Consider the following 22728-nt stretch of genomic DNA (forward strand, 5'->3'; position numbering starts at 1 on the left):
TGGAAACCGTATTTGGTCGAATTCCCAGCTGCTGGCCGCCCGGATGCTTCAAGGTGTGCATGGACGCCCAGTGGACGTATGAGGGACCAACTATCCACAATCTAACCAGAGGGTTCCTTACGCCTACAACAGTGGAAAAACTGAATAATAGATGCTCAGCAACTAATTTAACTTGTCTAACCTGACTCCAGATTAATTAGATTAACTGCCCAACAGCCTGATGTATAACTTGTACCTCCTAGACTTCCATTTCCCTAAAAGCTGTATCCATTGCTCAGTCACCCTGGCAGCTGCTGCGCTAATGACTGAACCAATGCTAAAAGAGTGGGGGGAAATAACATCAGGGTTAAGACCTGCTTTTTGTGCAGATCAATGCAATACTCTCTTGAATTTAAATTTTGACAAGTTAGACCCATCAGCGTGAATAAAAAATTATCCTGAAGCCCCTTGGCGCTTCCTAAAGTAACCTGCAACCAGCCTCACTGGACAACACTTGTGGCATGTTTGATCCTGCATTGACAGCCACACACCCTTTTTCTCCTGATCCATTTTAGATTCGGGAATGTACAGCAACAATGCATTCAAATCAAACCTCACATGCTGCACCTGAACTCCTGTACCCACCAACACTCTAGACTCCGTCACTAGTTCACCCTTAAAGCATCAAACCCAATGCAAATGCTTCCTGAAACAAACCCACTTCATACTTATCTGCGCAAACACTCGGCAGTACTTCCAACAACATACCCAACCTTTGAATCGTGATGGGCTCACATTTATCAACGGAACACACCTCAACTCTGCCCCTACCTTTTATCATCTGCCAAACTAAACTAAACTCGACTCCTGCCTCTCCTGCCCTGCTACCAGCCTGCGCAAATATTTAAGCACCCTCTTTTGCGGTTTAGACACTAGCCCTAAAGAGTTGTCACACTCTGAGCCTGAGTCACTAGATGAAAATAACTCCCGACCCCCCATTTAATGCTACCAGCTCACCTGCATCTAGGACCACTGGGGGAATTGCTGCTCCATCCTGCTGTACCGTTGGTTGTCCTCCCAATGGGGCTGCATCCCTTCCTGCCGGAACCTGATCCTGAACTGCTGCCATGCTGCTGCTAGACCTGATCACCTCCTGAAAAGATAAAGAGGAGTCGGGAGTACCAGAATGAGGGCCCAACCCCATCTTCTGCAAAGGCCCCATGGCCAGCTGTCCACCACCCCTTCCAGCACTGAGGGTCTGGAATTGCCCTCTCTCACTCCCAGACACACGCTCATGGAATTCACTTTTCCCATGCACACCAAACATGCCACCTTGGCCAGATGCACTACCCTGCTGTCTAATACCCACATTCGCTGTGTGACCTACCCCTGACAAACTACCAATTGGGGCCTGAGCCACCTGCCTCCCGCTCTGGGCAGTGACCCCGGAACCCTGAGCCAGCAATGAAGCCAGACAAAAAATTTCCCCCATCGCCTCTTGCTGTCCTCCACCACGAGGCTCAATCTCATGTCCTCTACCAATTCCTCCAGATTCAAACCCACTGTGGAACATGCTACCCGCCTCTACATACCCACTTCCAGGCTCTACACATCCGCTACACAGGCCACCCCTATCCAAATTGAGGCCTACCCTACTGCCACCCAGACCCATCATTGCAACCGCTTTATACTGCATTTCACCTGCCCACAGACCAGATTCTACCACCACACACCCACTGGCTGGAGCGCCCACCCTGGAACCCTGGACTCCTGACTCACCTCCACCATCTGGACCTGACCGCCAAGCTCCCGCTCTGCTCCTGCCTCGACCGCGCGAACCAGAAATTACATTGCGACCGGAAGTGACGCCATAACTGCGACTGCTCAACCAGAAGTCACTGCCCATGAAGCTCGCTGATGAAGCCGGAAGATACAAACTGGAAAGGAAGGCTGACGCAGGAGGACCGACGCCCCATGGAGAAGACCTGACGCCCGACACCCCAGAGGCCTGCTCACTAAACCGCTCGACAACCGCTACTAGTGCTACGCCCAGACCCATGACTGAGGATGCAATGGCCTGGACTAGGGCCACAACTACCGACATCCCCGCATTATTCAGGGGTAAATGAGGTAAGTAGTGGGCCGACAGGGGGACCACTAGACCACCTGGCCTGGCTATAGAACTACTAGTCCCAGAGTAGGCCGCACCACTAAATTCTGATCCAACATTAAGCAATGAGGCCCGCTGACTTCTAATCCATCCCGCTACTCCCTGGCATAACACCCGTGCCTGTCGCGACTGCGCGAACCAGAAATGACATCACGACCGCGTCCGGAAGTGACGCGATAACTGCGTCTGCTCAACCAGAAGTCACTGCCCGTGAAGCTCGCTGATGAAGCTGGAGGATACGAACCGGAAAGGAAGCCTGACGCAGGAGGACCGACGCCCCATGGAGAAGACCTGCAGCCTGACACCCCAGATGCCTGCTCACTAAACCACTCGACGACCGCTACTGGTGCGACGCCCAGACCCATGGCTGAGGATGCAATGGCCTGGACTAGGGCCACAACCACCAACATCCCCGCATTATTCAGGGGTAAATGAGGTAAGTAGTGGGCCGACAGGGGGACCACTAGACCACCTGGCCTGGCTATAGAACTACTAGTCCCAGAGTAGGCCGCACCACTAAATTCTGACCCACCATTAAGCAATGAGGCCCGCCGACTTCTAATCCATCCCCGCTACTCCCTGGCATAACTCCCGTGCCTGCCGCATGCCCGACCGAAGGTCCTTCGGCCTGCTCTACCTTCCCAACCACTATAGCACCAACCACATCCATCGGGAGGCTGACAGAGCCATCTGGGGACTCCTCCTCACAATCACCATCGCCCAAACAACATTGAGTCAAACAAATCCCCATCCTGGGTTAAAGGGACAATGGGGGTAGATGACAGGCTCGATGCAGGAAAAGCATCCTGTTGGGATGGGGGTAAACCCTCTTCATCCCCACTCGACCTGACCTCTGTCACCTTTGCAGATACTCTCTGTGTTATTGGAGAAGTCTCACCCAGTCGCTTAGGAGGGACAGATTGACGTTTAGGGCGATCCATTATCAGCTAAAAACTTCTCTGAAACTTCTCTGGAAAACTTCTTTTGGCCGGACAGGAATAAAAGAGGGAGTGATCAAGGCATCCATGCAATTTATAAGGTAAGCAAATCCCCACCCCAACATTGGCAACAATGTTGCACACTCACTCCCTGCACAAGCTTGACATTTCAGTAAGGCAGCATAACCCTTAAGATGTTCCAAACATAAATATGCTTTACACTACCATTATGAGCATTTAACATGTTCACTGAAAATCTGTAAACTGTATTTCTATCTAGATAGCCATTAAAAGGGTTAATGTAAAATATGCTTTTTATTGTTGTCGGTCTGGTCATTTTAGTGACAAAAAAAAGTTTTTAATATCACAAAATACATGGGAAGAGTTTACTATTATTATAATAATAATTATTATTATTATTATTACGTACTACATCAGTAAGGTATATAATTAGATGCAGGGGAAGAGGTGTAGATTACAATCTATTGCCAATTTTGCCGAAATTGATCGTTGAATTTCTCGCGTGAGCACAATGCAAAATTGATTTTTTTGTGTGAAAAGCTCCTGAAAAGTCCATTTCCTGTGTTAAGCACCCGTTTTCCCAATAGAAACTGGGCAGTAGAAACTGGGCAGTCACCTGAAACTGAAAGATACAATAAGTATTCAAATACTGAACAACTAATTTAACGTCATCATTTACTGTTAAACACCAGTAACTATGATTTAAAATGAAAAGCCTGTCAATGTTAAAATATTATGAGCTAGAACATATTCAACGTGTACACTTAAAAGCTGGTTGTTTCATATATATTTATATATATATTTATATATAATTACATCACTGACCTTGGAAAAATAATTACTTCTGCTTCTGTTAAACCCCTTGCACCATGCATGGACTCCACCTGTTACTAGTTATATATATCTGGACCATGAACTTGCCTTGCCTGATTTTTGACATGTATCAGAATATACCTTGCTTTTTTAATAACCTAGTATTTTTGCAGTGTTGTACCCAGGAGATGTTCTTTGTTTTAATTAGCTTATTAAATATTATATTATTCTTTTTGAGGTCTACCATTCTGCTACTGGGATTGTTACATTTGGAAGAATGGTTACACCCTTTTTCTTCTGCTAATAGCTCTTTTTAAGGATCCTAAGAATGCTTAAACTCAGACAAAGATTTCCCAGGCCCCTGACCAAATAGTCCCACCTTAGACTACCAAATCCTTGGCTTCTCCTATACACAGACACAACTTTTTCAAATTATAATTTTATGTTGAAATATTTTTTATTCAAAAATTTTACAGGTACAATAAATCAATGATCAAACATTCCAATGGTCAAAGGTCATTCTAATAATAAAGATATCACTCCAAAAATACACATTATGTCCTACCAGTTCAAGGTTGTTACAGAACATTCCAAGAAATCAATGTAGATACCACTAACAACATTTCGTCTGGCCTAGTCCATGCCCGCCTCCCCCGTCTCCTCGAAGCCTCGTGATAGTGTATAAAAGGTTCCCATTGTAGTAGGAATGCTTTTTTATCGTTTAGAAATTCTGCTGAGGCACATGTTTTATCAAAATGGTATATCAACTTTTTTTTATCAGTTCAAAGCTCGGGGGGAGTCCCTTCCAAAATTGGGCTATGCCTAACCTAACTATTGTACATATCCATCCTCCCAATTTCTTATTGTATCTAGAGAGCCCTGGTATCGGGAAGTGGAGTAAAGCTTGTTCCATAGTTAGCTTTATTGTTTTTTCAAAGATCTCACTCATAAGAGCTGAAGTTTGATCCCATATCTCTTTAACATATCTACATTCCCACCACATATGTGGGTATGTCCCAAGCTCCCCGCATCCTCTATAACAAAACTTGGTTGATGGGTCACCTCCTCCTCCTGATCTAGTCGGGAATAAGTACCATCTGAAGGCTACTTTAATGAAGTTTTCTTTGAGGGTTGCGTTTTGTGTAAAGGATAATCCACGACTGAGTGTTTCTCTCCAAGTCTCAACTGACCAGGTTCTCCCTGTATCATTTTCCCATTTTATCATTAAGGGGGGTTTGCTGTTTGGGGGGGGGGTTATTAAATAAAGTGTATAGAGTTGAAATTCCACTTCTAATGTGATAATCAGCCAGGCAGAGCCTTTCTAGTGTGGTGGTTACAGGGGCTCTTTCATTCCCCATTATTTGATATACTCTGGATTTTAGTTGGAGATAGTGGTACCAGATATTCCTATCTTCTATGTCTAGGTCTTGATATTGTGTAAAAGATATCATTCTACCCTCTTTAAATACATCTGCAATCCTATAGAGTCCTTTATTGTGCCATTTCTGTTGTACAGTGCGGTCAACTGAGGAGGTTTGGGTTATTAATGGTGTGATCGCTGATTTGTTATTTAGCAATGGGAATTTAGCATTCAATATCTTCCATATGTTTAAGGTGTGCTGAATTGCAATTAATTCATTTTTCTTGTGAGTGGTAGGGGTGTCAGGGGTCCATAATAGGTGCGAGAGTGGTGTAGTGTTCATAACAGCAGATTCAATATTTAACCATTGTGAGTTGTTTTTAGTTTTGAACCAGTGTAAAGTTTGAGCTATGCGGGCCGAATAGTAGTATGGGATTAGGTTTGGGAGACCCACTCCTATCTTTTTGGGGGAGCACATAAGTATTTTATTGATTCTGGCTCGTTTTCCCTGCCACACAAATCGTAGGATGTCTTTTTGAAGCTTATGTAGGTCTGAGATAGGGAGGGTGATGGGTAGGGAGCGAAATAAGTATAATAATTTAGGTAAGAGAGACATCTTGACCGAGATAATTCTACCGTAAAGGGAAATTTTGAGTTTCATCCATTTGGCTATAAGAGCTCTGATTGTCTTGAACATGAAAGAGGGAGTGAATATTGCCAGAGAGATGAATTCCCAAATATTTGATGGATTTTTTAGGCCATCCAAATGAGAAGTTTAGCTCTATTCATTTTTTGGTATGGGCGGGGATTCCAACACCTAGAGCTTCACATTTTTCCCCATTGATTTTATAGCCCGATAGGGTCCCAAATTGTTGAATAATTTTATATACTAATGGTAGGGATAATAGTGGTTTTGTTAATGTCAATATCACGTCATCCGCGAATAGAGATATCTTGTGTTCTAAGTGTCCCACCTCAATTCCTGATATGTCCCTGCTATCTCTGATTTTGATGGCCAATGGTTCAATGCTCAAAGCGAATAAAAGCGGGGATAACGGGCATCCTTGTCTGGTTCCGTTATTAATGTGTATTGGTGAAGATTGAAAACCTGATAATTTAACAAATGCTGTTGGGGAGGAGTATAATGATTTGATAGCCTCGTGAAACTCCCCTTTAATGCCTACCTTTTCAAGTACTGCAAACATAAAACCCCAATCAACTCTATCAAATGCCTTCTCTGCGTCCAGAGATAGAAACAGAGAAGGCACCCGTCTCACAGTGGCCACATTAATAAGGTCTATAATTTTTCTCGTGTTATCTGGGGCTTCCCTTTGAGAAATAAAGCCTATCTGGGTGGATTAATTTAATAAGAAGTGGGTTTAGACGATTTGCTAATATTTTGGTAAATAGCTTGATGTCCTGATTAATCAGGGAAATGGGCCTATAATTTTGGCAATGACATTTATTCTTGCCTGGTTTTGGGATCACTGAAATTCTGGCCATCAACATTTCTTTTCCCTGCATCATAGCGTTGAAAACTTTGACTAACTGTGGAACTAATAATGGTTGTAGTGTTTTATAGAAGATGCCAGGGTATCCGTCAGGGCCTGGGGCTTTAGATCCTTTTAGATTTTTAATACTAAGTTTTATTTCTTCTTGTGTTATGGGGCGATTTAAGGAGTCTAATTCCTCCTCTGTTAGTGATGGCAGTTTACTATCTCCGAGAAACGAGAGTAAATCTGATGTTCTATTTTTGCCTTTATGTGGATTAGGGATGTTATACAATTTATTATAGCAGTCTGCAAATAAGTTGGCGATATCTTGGGGGTCATTAGTGGTCTTGTTATCTGGGGATTGTATTTGTGGGATAGTTGTGGCCCTAACAATTTCCTTCAGTTTGTTTGCTAACATCCGGTCAGGCTTGTTCCCGTAAATGTAGTATTGTGTGTCAACAACTTTTATTAATCTGACGGCCTCCGAATTTAAGAGTGAATCTAGTTCTGTGTTTTTGGCTTTAAGCTCGGTGATTAGTGTACGTGAAGGATTGTGTCCAAGTTGTGACCTAAGTCTATTCGTCTCTGATTTTAAACTTAGCAGTTTGGCCTCCCTTTGCTTATTTTGTTTGCTAGATTCGGATATGAGTAGACCCCGTGTGAAGGCTTTCAGTGCCCCCCATTCTAGGGCTGGATTGTCGGTGGAGTTATTGTTAATTTCGATAAATTCAGCAATTTGTTGCTTAATCATGTCTAAAGTTGGGCCTTCTCTAAGTAGTGATGCATTGAGTGACCAGGATTTCGCTCTTTGTGGGTTAATTAGTCCCGCCAATGTAGTTTCCACTATAGAGTGGTCTGACCAAGAGCAGTTGGTAATGGTTGTATTGACTATAAGGGGGACCAGAATTTGGCTTACAAATATGTAATTTATTCTAGACTGTGATGCGTGCATGGGGGAATAATATGTGTAGTCATGTACCCCTTGATTCATAGCGCGCCAACTATCTGTCAGGTTGTGATCTAGGGTGAAGTCAAGCAATATCCTACTTGATTTTATGGCTGCGTTAGTGGTTGTGAATGCTTGTGTAGATCTGTCAATTTTATGGTTCATGGTAAGGTTAAAGTCACCCACTATTATAGTTTTATATTTTTTCCACAACGTTTAGTGTTTGCTGAGCTTAGAGATAAAATTGGATTGCAGCTCGTTAGGAGCATATACATTCACCAACAGAATTGAGGTATTATGGATTGAACCTTGTATTATGATATATCTGCCTTCTCTATCCCTTATTACAGATTCCTCATGAAAGTTTAGGGATGAGTGGATGAGCACTGAAACTCCGCATTTCTTTTTCGGGCCTATGGCATGAAATTGTGTGGGGTATACCTTATCCAAATATTTGGGAGTGAACATAGGCGTAAAGTGTGTTTCCTGTAGCATCACAATCTTAGCATTCAGGGCTTTATATTCTTAGATTGCCTTTTTTCTTTTGATGTCTGAGTTTAAACATTATGCGAAATAATTTTTATAGACATGGTAACTGTTTAGAGGGCGCTGCCTTATTGCGATACCTTAATATCTCTAGGAGTAGAGTCAGGACTTCTATCATCTGAGGAGGGGCCCCCCGGACCAGGCCAAACTCGATTCTCATAGCTGAAAAGCATAATAAACCTTTATGGAAGTTAAGAAGCAAATATAGTGTAACAGATATCTTATCAACAATTGGCGTCTTTGTAGTGGCAGGTGTATAAATCATCTCATAGGTAGCATGGAGTAACCAAAAGAAAGATGACCAATGATATAACAATAATATATTAGAATTCAACATTGGAAGTAATAGAGTATATGTGAATTGAAAAAACAATAACATTTAAGCAGCATCAGAACCTGAACCTGAGTTTAGCTCAATTTGAGTATGGGGTTATGGAGATCGGGAGGGGGGAGGGTTAGAGAGGGGTATTGGGGTGGATGAGGTGGGGTGGGGACGGGGGGGGAGATCCTGAGATTGTATAGGACTGGAATGAACATCAGTAACCCCTCTTAACAGGGGATACGGGAAGTACAATTTAAGAAACCCTTTATGAGGCTAGGTATATCTCATTCTGTCTACCGGGCTTGAAGCTTTAGAGTGCTAAAGGTTGGCTAAGGTTGATAGGTTGTTAGTACCTAGATAGTATATCTCAGGGATAAGGGTTATATAAAGAGTATGTCACCTGGGTACTTGAATTTAAGTATAACTTCATAGAAAAAAGAGGGCACACAAAAACATTGAACCTCAACAAAGGGAAAAGAAAAAAAAAAGAAAAGACAACATAACAATCTGCATTGGGCATAGCCCATCTTAGTGAAGCAGTCACAGCTGAAAATGAGTTAGTCTTATAGTGCTCAGAATATATTAATCTACTTAGCTCTCATGGCAAAGTATTCTCAGTCTCATCAGAATCAGCATCAACAGATTCTTGTCTGGGATTAATTCTTTGTTTCTTTGCTTTGCTATTTCTTCCCACTGGGATCCATTCCTTCTGGAATGATTTTCTTGGTGGTGATGACCCAGTAGGTGTTGATGGTATATCAGCTTGGATTTGAAGATGGTGCCTTCCCTTCTTCCAGGGTATTGCAGCTGTAGCTTCCATTCTGATATGAAAAAAACAGTCTGAAAGGAAAATTCCACCTATATTTTATGTGTTCCTTCGTTAGGGCTGCAGTGATTGGCTTCATATCTCTTCTTTTTCGGAGTGTGATTGGGGCTAGATCTGTAAATATTTGTATGTTGTGCCCTTCAAACTCTATGCATTTTTTATCCCTGGATGCTTTTAAGATCCTTTCTTTGGCATGATAATAGTGCATTTTTAGAATTATGTCCCTGTTTGTGTTTTGTTGCGGTCTTGTGAGGGCCCTGTGGACCCTGTCCATTAGGAGAGAAGTTGGATCAATATCTGGGACTAGTTGCGTGAACAACTCGGTGATGGTTTCTTCTAGATTTTTATAAGTCTCTGGGAGGTTCCGGATTCTCAAATTAGACCTCCTTGATCTATTTTCTAGATCTTCTATTTGATCTTCAATCCTACTGATGTATGCTGAATTATCGTGGATGGAGTCTCTCAATATAGGGATTTCCTCAGTTACATTGTCCAATGTCTCCTCCAATTCTGCCGTTCTCTCCCCTATTTCCCTAAGATCTTGTTTTATTTCAGATAGGGCCGTCTTGAATTCTTCTTGAAATAGAGACTTGATCTGTTGTAGAAGCTCTTTGTTAGGTTCTTCTGTTCTGGCTCCTTCAGATACTTCTGAGCTCTGTGCCTGTGGGCTGGTTACAGAATTAGAAATGCTTTTATCCAAACTTTTGTGCTTGGATTGTGATCTTGAAAGGCACTCCTTTACTGTTTGTGATTTATTTTTCATCTTGGAGCTGTTAGAAATTGGGAAGAGAAATCTTGTATGCAGGCTTCCTTGTGAAGCAGCTTCTTTATATGATATTTAAGCCAATTTATTCTCAGGATCTCTGTGTGCTAATTAGGGATTTTTGTTCATAGCTTGTACTACCCCATACTTTGTAGGTATTTATGTTCAAAGTTCAGGCATCTTAGCTATCCAATTTCTCATCAATTTCACATTTAGCTTATAAAAGGAGGAATGTGATGCTAGGGTAAAGTCTCTCTTGTCCAATGACTTGCAGGCTCCTGTTAATCCTCTTCAATTATTCCCAGGCAGACAGTATTATTTACAGCAACCTAGGTAGAGGATTTGGTCTTATTGGAGTCTTGTAAGGAGACTATTTAGGAGAGTTTAGCTTAGTACTCACATTGATATGAGTTATTAAAGGGTGCTATGCTTTCTATATGCCAGCGGTTGTTACGCTTCTGTATTCTCCAGGGGTAGCTTGAAAGATAAGCAATAGGTATCCTTGGGAAAGTCCCCTATTGCCAGTAATGGCTGAAGCGTATTGCTTGTATCTTTAAAGTAACAGAGCCAATTCTGTGTTTATGGGTGGGCAGCTATATGGTACAGGCAGGCCCGTGTTGTAAATCTGTGTGCCCGGTATCTATTGCAATAGGTGTAGTCTGTAATGTGATGGTCGGAGGGTCTGGTGATTATGCTTACCCCTTTCAGTGCTCCGGATGCTGTTGTCAGCCTCTTGTATTGAGCCCCTCAGTTGGGCCCACTTTGACGTGCATGAAGGTTGTGCATGGACAAGATGGCGGATTTTCGTGCCACAGTCCCTCACGATCTCTTCCAAATTATAATTTTAAATTGTTTAAGTTATGAATTTTCAACATTTTTTATTGATTAGAATAGATTCACATAGGTGGAAATATAACCATCCATTGGCGATTTCTTCCTTCACATGCTCGCACATGACAGTTGATAATTTATCTGATTTAGACCTAGAGAGCAAAATGCATTAAAATTATGGGGGGAGATAAAAAACTGAAATTAAAATCCTCCATGTCTCAAAATTAAATCAATGTAAATATTTGCATAGGAAATTAGCACATCTAGGCAAGAATCCCTGCTTGTTTAAAAAAAAAAAAAAGCGGGGATTCTTGCCTAGTTGTGCTAATTTCCTATGCAAATATTTACATTGACCTAGAGAGCAAAAATATTAGCGCTCTTTAGTGCTTACACCACTAAGTTAATCAATAGCTCTTCTATTCTTGCATTTATTCTATAAGTTGAAAGTAAAAGGTTATTGCTCAAGCGAAAGCCTAAGGCGAGCTAACATTTGAAGGTCTGATAGCATGACCACACTAGATCCCTCTTCTCTAGACTTCTATGGGTTGCCCTAAAAAAACTGTTCTGGTTTTCGCTTGATTGCTAAAGCCGAAGGGGCATTAAGAAATAGTTCAAATAGTATTATTTTTCACTCAGAAGTGAAATGTTACAAATGTTATTTGTATTTAAATATATACTGTATCACTATATGGACAAATAGATATATAGATATAGAAATGTTTATATGTATTTAATTTAATTAGTGAAGAACAATACTATTTTAACTATTTGTATTTTACATACATAATAGATACAAAAAATACAAAAATATAAATTTGAATGTTTCTATTTCAAATATTGCATAATTTGAATATTGTATTTAAAGGGAACATTAGAAATACTATAACAAATATATAGATTCAATTTTTTTCAAATTCGAATATTACATTTAAAGAGAGAATTAGAAATACTATTACAAATATATAGATCCGAAATTTTCAAATTTGAATATTGCATAATTTGAATATTACATCCCTAGTGTGAATGTATGTATGCGTATGTATGTGCATATATGTGTATGTATGTATGCACATACATACATACAAATACACACAGACACGCACACATATTTATATATATATATATATATATATATATATATATATATATATACACAAGTACTGTGCAGACGTCTTAGGCCACAATTAGATATGTTGTTTTACCAATGGTATAATTACCATATATAATTATTTCTCAGTCTCTTTATTAGAATACAACCAGAAAATACAGGATATTTGTATGCAGTATTAAAAAAAGGTTAAAATCAGAAAAACAGCTTCTATATGCTAAAGTGGCAAGTATTTAGTGTGACCTCCCCTTAAATTTGAGTAATAGCAGGAACCTTGGCTCTCATAAACCTAAATGAAATGGAACCCTAATTAATGTCATTGCTAATACCTGTATTTGTGCTACTATTTTATATCAAAATGACTGCTGTGAAAAAGGTCTATTACACCAGGTTTGTGCAAGACATGCTTGAGCATTAAATACACATGTGGTAGGAGATTAATTAGTTAGAAGCTTGCTAATAAAACTAACTTTCATTAACATCATTCCATTCAAAATGCCAAAGATCACAGAATTTGACAGACATAAAATCATACTTTTGCATCAGCAAGGCCACTCTGAAAGGGAAATCTGCAAACAAACTGGATACTGAAGATGTGTTATTCAAGCTGTTATAAAGAAATGTGAAGAATCAGGAGCGGTCAAGGACAAAAAAAGGACTGGAAGGACAAAAAACTTCTAATCAGATTTTCTTCTTGAGAGACTAGAAGATGTCCAGCAAGGACCTGGCTCAGCATCTGGCAGCTTCATCGGGATGCCAAGTTGACCCTTCTACTGTTCGAAGAAGCTTGATCAGTAATGGTCTTTGTGGAAGGGTAGCAGCCAAAAAAAAACAGTTTCTCAGAAGGGGAACAGGGTGAAAAGACTAGGATATGCTAAATCTTACAAAGATTGGAATGAAGAGCAGTCGAAAAGAGTATTATGGAGTGATGAATCCAAGTTTTAAATGTTTTGGTCCAATCGTCGACAATATGTGAGAAGAAGAGTTGCAGAGAGATGGAAGAATGAGTGCTACCATCCTTCAGTGAAACATGATGGAGGGTCTGTCCGGGTTTGGGGCTGTATTTCTGCCAGATTGGAATGAAGAGCAGTCGAAAAGAGTATTATGGAGTGATGAATCCAAGTTTTAAATTTTTTGGTCCAATCGTTGACAATATGTGAGAAGAAGAGTTGCAGAGAGATGGAAGAATGAGTGCTCCCATCCTTCAGTGAAACATGATGGAGGGTCTGTCCGGGTTTGGGGCTGCATTTCTGCCAGTGATGTCTAAATTGATAAGATCTTGAATGCTGAAAAGTACAGACAGCTTTTAATTCATTATGCCATTGCTTCTGGAAAGCTCCTTATTGGGAAGCGTTTTATTTTTCAGCATGATAATGATCCCAAGCACACATATTTGGAGAGAAAAACTGCTGAGAAAACATTGAGGGCAAGATAGTGGTGCTGTGTTTTTATTTTTTTGGGGATCATCAATACTCCGCTAGAGTTAAGCTTTTTGCGCTAATCGGGTTGCGTTCATGTTAAAAGTTTCAAAAATCATATTTTGCGCTAGCGGTAACCCAAATCACGCTTAAAGTAAAAAATCGCAATCACGTTATCGCATTCCTCTATAGAAGTTAATGGAGAAAACAAGTGGAAAAAACATAATTTATGTAGGAACTTAACTGATAAATTAATTTCTTTCATATTGGTAATCCTACCAGGAGTGGCATAGTTTCCCAAACCTCAAAATGCCTATAAATACACCCCTCACCACACCCACAATTCAGTTTAATGAATAGCCAAGTAGTGGGGTGATAAAGAAAGGAGTTAAAAGCATCAACAAAGGAATCTGGAAATAATTGTGCTTTATACAAAAAAATCATAACCACCATAAAAAAAGGGTGGGCCTCATAGACTCTTGCCAATATGAAAGAAATTAATTTATCAGGTAAGTTCTTACATAAATTATGTTTTCTTTCATGTAATTGGCAAGAGTCCATGAGCTAGTGACGTATGGGATATCAAATACCCAAGATTTGGAACTCCACGCAAGAGTCACTAGAGAGGGAGGGATACAAATAATCAACAGCCATATGCTGAAAAATTAATCCAAAACCCAAAATATAAGTTATTCTCATGAAGAAAAGAAAAACTTAAAACATCAGCAGAAGAATCAAACTGAAACAGCTGCCTGAAGAACTTTTCTATCAAAAACTGCTTCTGAAGAAGCAAATACATCAAAACGGTAGAATTTAGTAAATGTATGCAAAGAGGACCAAGTTGCCGCTTTGCAAATCTGACCAACTGAAGATTCATTCTTAAAAGCCCACGAAGTGGAGACTGATCTAGTAGAATGAGCTGTAATCCTCTGAGAAGGGGCCTGACTCTAAATAAGCTTGATGAATCAAAAGCTTTAACCAAGAAGCCAAGGAAACTGCAGAAGCCTTCTGACCTTTCCTAGAACCAGAAAATATAACAAATAGACTAGGAGTCTTTCTAAAATCTTTAGTAACTTCAACATAATATTTCAAAGCTCTCACCACATCCAAAGAATGCAAGGATTTTTCCAAAGAATTCTTAGGATTAGGACACAAGGAAGGGACAACAATATCTTTACTAATGTTGTTAGAATTCACAACCTTAGGTAAGAACTTAAATGAAGTCCGCAAAAGTCCGCCTTATCCTGATGAAAAATCAGAAAAGGAGATTCACAAAAAAGAGCAGAAAGCTCAGAAACTCTTCTAGCAGAAGAGATGGCCAAAAGGAACAACACTTTCCAAGAAAGTAGTTTAATGTTCAAAGAGTGCATAGGCTCAAATGGTGGAGCCTGTAACGCACTCAAAACCAAATTAAGACTCCAAGGAGGAGAAATTGATTTAATGACAGGCTTAATACGAACTAAAACCTGTACAAAACAGTGAATATCAGGAAGAGAAGCAATCTTTCTGTGAAATAAAACAGAAAGAGCAGAGATGTGTCCCTTCAAAGTACTTGCAGATAAACCTTTCTCCAAACCATCCTGAAGAAACTGTAAAGTTCTAGGAATTCTAAAAGAATGCCAAGAGAATTTATGAGAAGAACAATATGAAATGTAACTCCTAGAGACAGATTTACGAGCTTGTAACATAGTATTAATTACTGAGTCAGAGAAACCTCTATGACTTAGCACTAAGCGTTCAATTTCCATACCTTCAAATTTAATGATTTGAGATCCTGATGGAAAAACGGATCTTGAGACAGTAGGTCCGGCCTTAACGGAAGTGGCCAAGGTTGGCAACTGGACATATGAACAAGATCTGCATACCAAAACCTGTGGGGCCATGCTGGAGCCACCAGCAACACAAATTATTGTTCCATGATGATTTTGGAGATCACTCTTGGAAGAAGAACTAGAGGCGGGAAGATATAAGCAGGTTGATAATACCAAGGAAGTGTCAGCACATTCACTGCTTCCACCTGAGAATCCCTGGACCTGGACAGGTATCTGGGAATATTATTGTTTAGATGAGAACCCATCAGATCTATTTCTGGAAGACCCCACATCTGAACAATCGGAGAAAACACATACGGATGGAGAGACCACTCCCCTAGATGTAAAGTCTGATTGCTGAGATAATCCGCCTCCCAATTGTCTACACCTGGAATATGAACTGCAGAAATTAGACAGGAGCTGGATTCCGCCCAAACAAGTATCCGAGATACTTCTTTCATAGCTTGGGGACTGTGAGTCCCACCCTGATGATTGACATATGCAACCATTGTAATATTGTCTGTCTGAACAAAAATGAACAGTTCTAAAATATTGATTGGTAATCTCGCCTCTTGAGATTTTCAAACCCCTTGTGCTGTCAGAGATCCCCAGACAGCTCCCCAACCTGAAAGACTAGCATCTGATCTGATCACAGTCCAGGTTGGCAGACAAAAGAGGCCCCTTGAACTAAACGCTGGTGATTTAACCACCACGTCAGAGAGTGTCGAACATTGGGATTTAAGGATATTAATTGTGATATCTTTGTATAATCCCGGCACCATTGATTCAGCATACAAATCTAGAGAGGTCTCATGTGAAAACGAGCAAAAGGAATCACGTCCGATGCTGCAGTCATGAGGCCTAAAACTTCCATGCACATAGCCACTGAAGGGAATGACTGAGACTGAAGGTGCCGACATGCTGCAACCAATTTCAAACATCTCTTGTCTGTTAGAGACAGAGTCATGGACACTGAATCTATCTGGAAACCTAAAATGGTGACCCTTGTCTGAGGAATCAAGAAACTTTTTGGTAAATTGATCCTCCAACCATGTTTTCGAAGAAACAACACTAGTTGATTTGTGTGAGATTCTGCAGAACGTAAAGACTGAGCTAGTACTAAGATATCGTCCAAATAAGGAAACACTGCAATACCCTGCTCTCTGATTACAGAGAGAAGGGCACCCAGAACCTTTGAAAAGATTCTTGGAGCTGTTGCTAGGCCAAATGGAAGAGCAACAAATTGGTAATGCCTGTCTAGAAAAGAGAATCTCAGGAACTGATAATGTTCTGGATGAATCGGAATATGAAGGTAAGCATCCTGCAAGTCTATTGTAGACATATAATGTCCTTGTTGAACAAAAGGCAGAATAGTCTTTATAGTCACCATCTTGAAAGTTGGTACTCTTACATAACGATTAAAAATTTTCAGATCGTGAACTGGTCTGAATGAATTTTCTTTCTTTGGGACAATGAATAGATTTGATTAAAACCCCTGACCTTGTTTCTGAAAAGGAACCAGCATGATTACCCCTGAAACCTCCAGGTCTGAAACACACTTCAGGAAAGCCTGAGCTTTTACTGGATTTACTGTGATGCGTGAGAGAAAAAATCTTCTCACAGGAGGTCTTACTCTGAATCCTATTCGGTACCCCTGAGAGACAATGCTCTGAATCCATTGATTTTGGACAGAATTTGCCCAAACATCCTTGAAAAACCTTAATCTGCCCCTTACCAGCTGAGCTGGAATGAGGGCCACACCTTCATGCAAACTTAGGGGCTGACTTTGCTTTCTTAAAAGGCTTGGATTTATTCCAATTTGAGGAAGGCTTCCAATTGGAATCATTTTCCTTGGGGGAAGGATTAGGTTTTTGTTCCTTATTTTGACGAAAGGAACTAGAACGATTAGAAGCCTTAGATTTACCCTTAGGTTTTTTATCCTGAGGCAAAAAAACTCCCTTCCCCCCAGTAACAGTTGAAATAATAGAATCCAACTGAGAACCAAATAAATTATTACCTTGGAAAAAGAGATAGTAATCTAGATTTAGATGTCATATCAGCATTCCAAGATTTAAGCCACAAAGCTCTTCTAGCTAAAATAGCTAAAGACATGGATCTAACATCAATTTTGATGATATAAAAAATTGCTTCACAAATAAAATGATTAGCATGTTGTAGTAAACAAACAATGCTATATAAGTCAGAATCCAATTCTTGCTGCGCTAAATTCTCCAACCAAAAAGTTGAAGCAGCTGCAACATCAGCCAAAGAAATTGCAGGCCTAAGAAGATGACCTGAATATAAATAGGCTTTCCTTAGATAAGATTCAAGCTTCCTATATAAAGGATCTTTAAAGGAAGTACTTTCTTCCATAGGAATAGTGGTTCGTTTAGCAAGAGTAGAAATAGCCCCTTCAACCTTGGGGATCTTTTCCCAAAACTCTATTGAAATTGCTGGTAAAGGATACAATTTTTTAAACCTTGCAGAAGGATTAAAAGGAGTACCCGGCTTATTCCGTTCCATAGAAATCATATCAGAAATAGCATCAGGAATAGGAAAAACCTCTGGAGTAACCACAGGAGGTTTGAAAATAGAATTTAAATGTTTACTGGTTTTAATATCAAGAGGATATCAATATCCAAAGTAAATAACACTTCTTTTAACAAAAAACGCATATACTCCATTTTAAATAAATAAGTAGATTTGTCAGTGTCAATATCTGAGGAAGGATCTTCTGAATCAGATAGATCCTCATCAGAGGTGGATAATTAATTATGTTGTCGGTCATTTGAAATTTCATCAACTTTATGAGAAGTTTTAAAAGACCTCTTACGCTTATTAGAAGGTGGAAATGCAGACAAAGCCTTCTGAATAGAATCAGTAACAAATTCTTTAAAATTCATAGGTATATCATGTACATTAGAAGTTGAAGGAACTGCAACCGGCAATGTACTATTACTGATGGACATGCTATCTGCATGTAAACGTTTATCATGACAACTAATATAAATGACATTAGGAGAAATAATCTCCACAATTTTACAACAAATGCACTTAGCTTTGGTAGAACCAATATCAGGCAGCAAAGTTCCAACAGATACTTCTGAGGCAGGATCAGATTGAGACATCTTGCAGAATGTAAAAGAAGAAACAACATATAAAGCAAAATTATCAATTTCCTTATAAGACAGTTTCAGGAATGGGAAAAAATGCAAATAGCATAGCCCTCTGACATAGAAAAAGGCAAGAGGCAAACAGCAATGGGGCAAATAAATAATGAAAAAAGTTTGGCGCCAAGTATGACGCACAACGTAACTTGAACATTTTTTGGCGCTAACAATGTCTGGAAATGACACACTTGCGTCACTAACGACGCAACCCTGTGTGAAACCTCTGCGTCAATTACGATGCTGAAAATGACGAACTTGCATCAACGGACGTGTCTTTCGCGCCAAAAAATTCTTGCACCAAGGATGACGCAATAAAGTGTAGCATTTGGCGCACCCGCGAGCCTAAGTCAGCCCGCCATTTGAAACAAAGTAGTCAATTGAAAAAAAGACTAATCCCCAGGTAAGAAAAATATTTCTTAATATTAACTTTCCCCAAATATGAAATTGACAATCTGCAAAAGGAAATACATGAACCTGACTCATGGCAAATATAAGTACAATACATATATTTAGAACTTTATATAAATGCATAAAGTGCCAAAACCATAGCTGAGGTGTCTTAAGTAATAAAAACATACTTACCCAAAGACACCCATCCGCATATAGCAGATAGCCAAACCAGTACAGAAACAGTTATCAGTAGAGGTAATGGTATATGAGAGTATATCGCCGATCTGAAAAGGGAGGTAGGAGATGAATCTCTACGATCGATTACAGAGAACCTATGAAAAAGACCCCCGTTAGGAAAATCATTGCATTCAATAGGTGATACTCTCCATGTCCCTCTGACATTCGCTGTACTCTGAGAGGAATCGGGCTTCAAAATGCTGAGAAGCGCATGTCAACGTAGAAATCTTAGCACAAACTTACTTCACCACCTCCATAGGAGGCAAAGTTTGTAAAAACTGAATTGTGGGTGTGGTGAGGGGTGTATTTATAGGCATTTTGAGGTTTGGGAAACTTTGCCCCTCCTGGTAGGATTGTATATCCCATACGTCACTAGCTCATGGACTCTTGCCAATTACATAAAAGAAAAACACCACTCTCTCACACAAACACTATAGCATTTTAACAATTGTGCTAACCTGATATGAAAATATGAATATTTCATATTCCAATGTTCTTAACATATCAGAATAAGATCTATTTATTGATAAACAAATATTTCTACATATAATCTGATGTTTTTTTTTAAAGAAATATATATTTATACCTATATATATGATTATACAGTATATAGGTATACAGTAGATATACACAGATATATATAGGAATATCTATTTAAAAATACATAGAACATATTCTGCTATGTCTAGAATATTGGAATATCAAATATTTACAGTAAATACATAGGGGCCTATCTATCAAGCTCCGAAAGGAGCTTGACGGTGCGTGTTTCTGGCGAGTGTTCAGACTCGCCAGAAACAGCAGTTATGAAGCAGCTCCATATCCCTGTCCGCCTGCTCTGAGCAGGCGGAAAGGAATCACAACAATTTAACCCGATCGAGTACGATCAGGTTGATTGACACCCCCTGCTGGTGGCTCATTGGCCGCAAGTCTGCAGGGGGCGGCGTTGCACCAGCAGCTCTTGTGAGCTGCTTGTGCAACGCTGAATACGGAGAGCGTATTGCTCTCCGTATTCAACGAGGTCTGGCGGACCTGATCCGCACTGTCGGATCAGGTCCGCCAGACCTTGTTAAATAGAGGCCATAGTTAACCATATCTATATACATACAAATACATCTTAAGCACTGTATCTGTATATATCTCTGTTACTTTGGCAGCTTTTTTTCCCCTAACACCTGAGATCTCATATCTTTGAGCCCTTATAACTTTTTTGTGCAATATTTTTTTTAATAATATTTATTAGAAGGTGTTATTATGAGTGTAACTGTACTTTGTAATGTATTTTTTAAGTGTTTTGTGACACTTTTTAGTTTCGGAAAACAGTTAACCACTGCTCTTGCGGCAAGGATTGAAGCGTGAATCTCTCAACTTTTAATATCAGTGTAATTAAAAATGCTCCAAAAAGACGATATTGCTAGCACAGGGCAGTCTCCCCAAAAGAGTTCAAGATGTGTTTAGTGCCAAGTGAAATCAAACTAAATACTGACTTTCCTGAAGGAACATTTTTGTTCTGAAAATTGTGTGTGTGTGTGTGTGTGTGTGTGTGGGGGGGGGTTATATTTTGTGAACATATTTCCTGTATTACCTTTATGTATCTTAATAAAGAGGCCAAAAATAAATATGTAAATATCCAGAAAAAGAGTTCAGCACATCAGCAGAAAGACAGTGCAAGCTTCCAGAAGGGAGACCTCCCAGATAATCCAAATGACACAAAGAGCAGCAGCACTTGTCCAAATCTAAGATATAAATTTATTGAGGTACAGAGAAACTGATTACCTGACGTTTCAGGACTTAACCCTTAATCATGTGAACATTCTGGGTACTAACTGCACCACTACTTATACCTAACAGGTGTATAATTAACAGGTCAGTGCACATTACATCCTAATTGTACATTTTACAAATACAACCAAAAATAAATATGAATAGTAATCAAAACTTTGCTAAAACAAAAAATCTAATGGTAGCCTAAGACCTTTGCATATGTATGTATATATATATATATATATATATATATATATATATATATATATATATATATATATATATATATATATAATATTGGTAAATTTATAGATAAGAATAAACTCTCAAAAATATACACACATGACAAAATAATTAGTATTAACAGAGGTTAATAGATCCATAGGCTAACATATTCTAACTTATATATATTATATATAATTGCAATCCTGTGGATATAGCTGCAATTCTCACTTACAGGATAGAACTTCAATCCTATGAGGTAAGATGTTTGCACTGCAAAGGAGTACTCTTATGGAAATCAGCTTCCCTCTGGGTGTACGGTGAAATTTTCAATTGCATGACAGGAGTCAGTGTTCCTTCTGCCCCTCAGATATATGATCTTTCCTTTTCAGAGTATGTTAGATCTCCCCAGGGATGTATGTAAAGAGAACAAAAAGCCGCAAATAGTGTGATATTGTTTAAAAATATATGATACACTTTATTCACATAAAAATGCCTGCTTACATAAATTAACCTCAAACTGATATGAGGTATTGAAAAGGCTCTTGGTAATTTGCTTACACAGGTAATGATCACTCTGGGTTAGCACCGGGCTAGTGTCCCACAAATAAGCCCCAATAGTCCACAGTAGCAGGAACAAAAAAATGTATCCTCCGGTATCAAAGTTTAGTTCATATGTCACAGGATTGCAGTTATATATAATATAATATATATAAGTTAGAATATGTTAGCCTATGGGTCTATTAACCTCTGTTAATACTAATTATTTTGTCATGTGTGTATATTTTTGAGAGTTTATTCTTATCTATAAATTTACCAATATTATTATATACATTGCACTTATCTAATTGGAATAACAGAAACAGCGCTATTTATTTCCCTTTTTGTCCTCTTTCTTTCCATTTTCAATTGGGGAGTGTTAACTGGAGTTTTACTCCAGTGCACATTCTCCTTAAAGGGATAGCAGCTAAGGGTTCTGGTTATAATTTAGGGAACAATAGCAATCTAGTCTCTCTTTTCCAGTCTCATTGTTTTTAGTGCCCTGTACTTTTCGCTTTTTGTATCACATATATATATATATATATATATATATATATATATATATATATATATATATATATATATATATATATATATATATATATGTGTGTGTGTGTATATATATATATATATATATATATATATATATGTGTGTGTGTGTGTGTATATATATATATGTGTGTGTGTGTGTGTGTGTGTGTGTGTATATATATATATGTATATATACAGGGAGTGCAGAATTATTAGGCAAATGAGTATTTTGACCACATCATCCTCTTTATGCATGTTGTCTTACTCCAAGCTGTATAGGCTCGAAAGCCTACTACCAATTAAGCATATTAGGTGATGTGCATCTCTGTAATGAGAAGGAGTGTGGTCTAATGACATCAACACCCTATATCAGGTGTGCATAATTATTAGGCAACTTCCTTTCCTTTGGCAAAATGGGTCAAAAGAAGGACTTGACAGGCTCAGAAAAGTCAAAAATAGTGAGATATCTTGCAGAGGGATGCAGCACTCTTAAAATTGCAAAGCTTCTGAAGCGTGATCATCGAACAAT

This window comes from Bombina bombina, chromosome 4, assembly GCF_027579735.1.
Source record: "Bombina bombina isolate aBomBom1 chromosome 4, aBomBom1.pri, whole genome shotgun sequence".
Taxonomy (NCBI): Eukaryota; Metazoa; Chordata; class Amphibia; order Anura; family Bombinatoridae; genus Bombina; species Bombina bombina.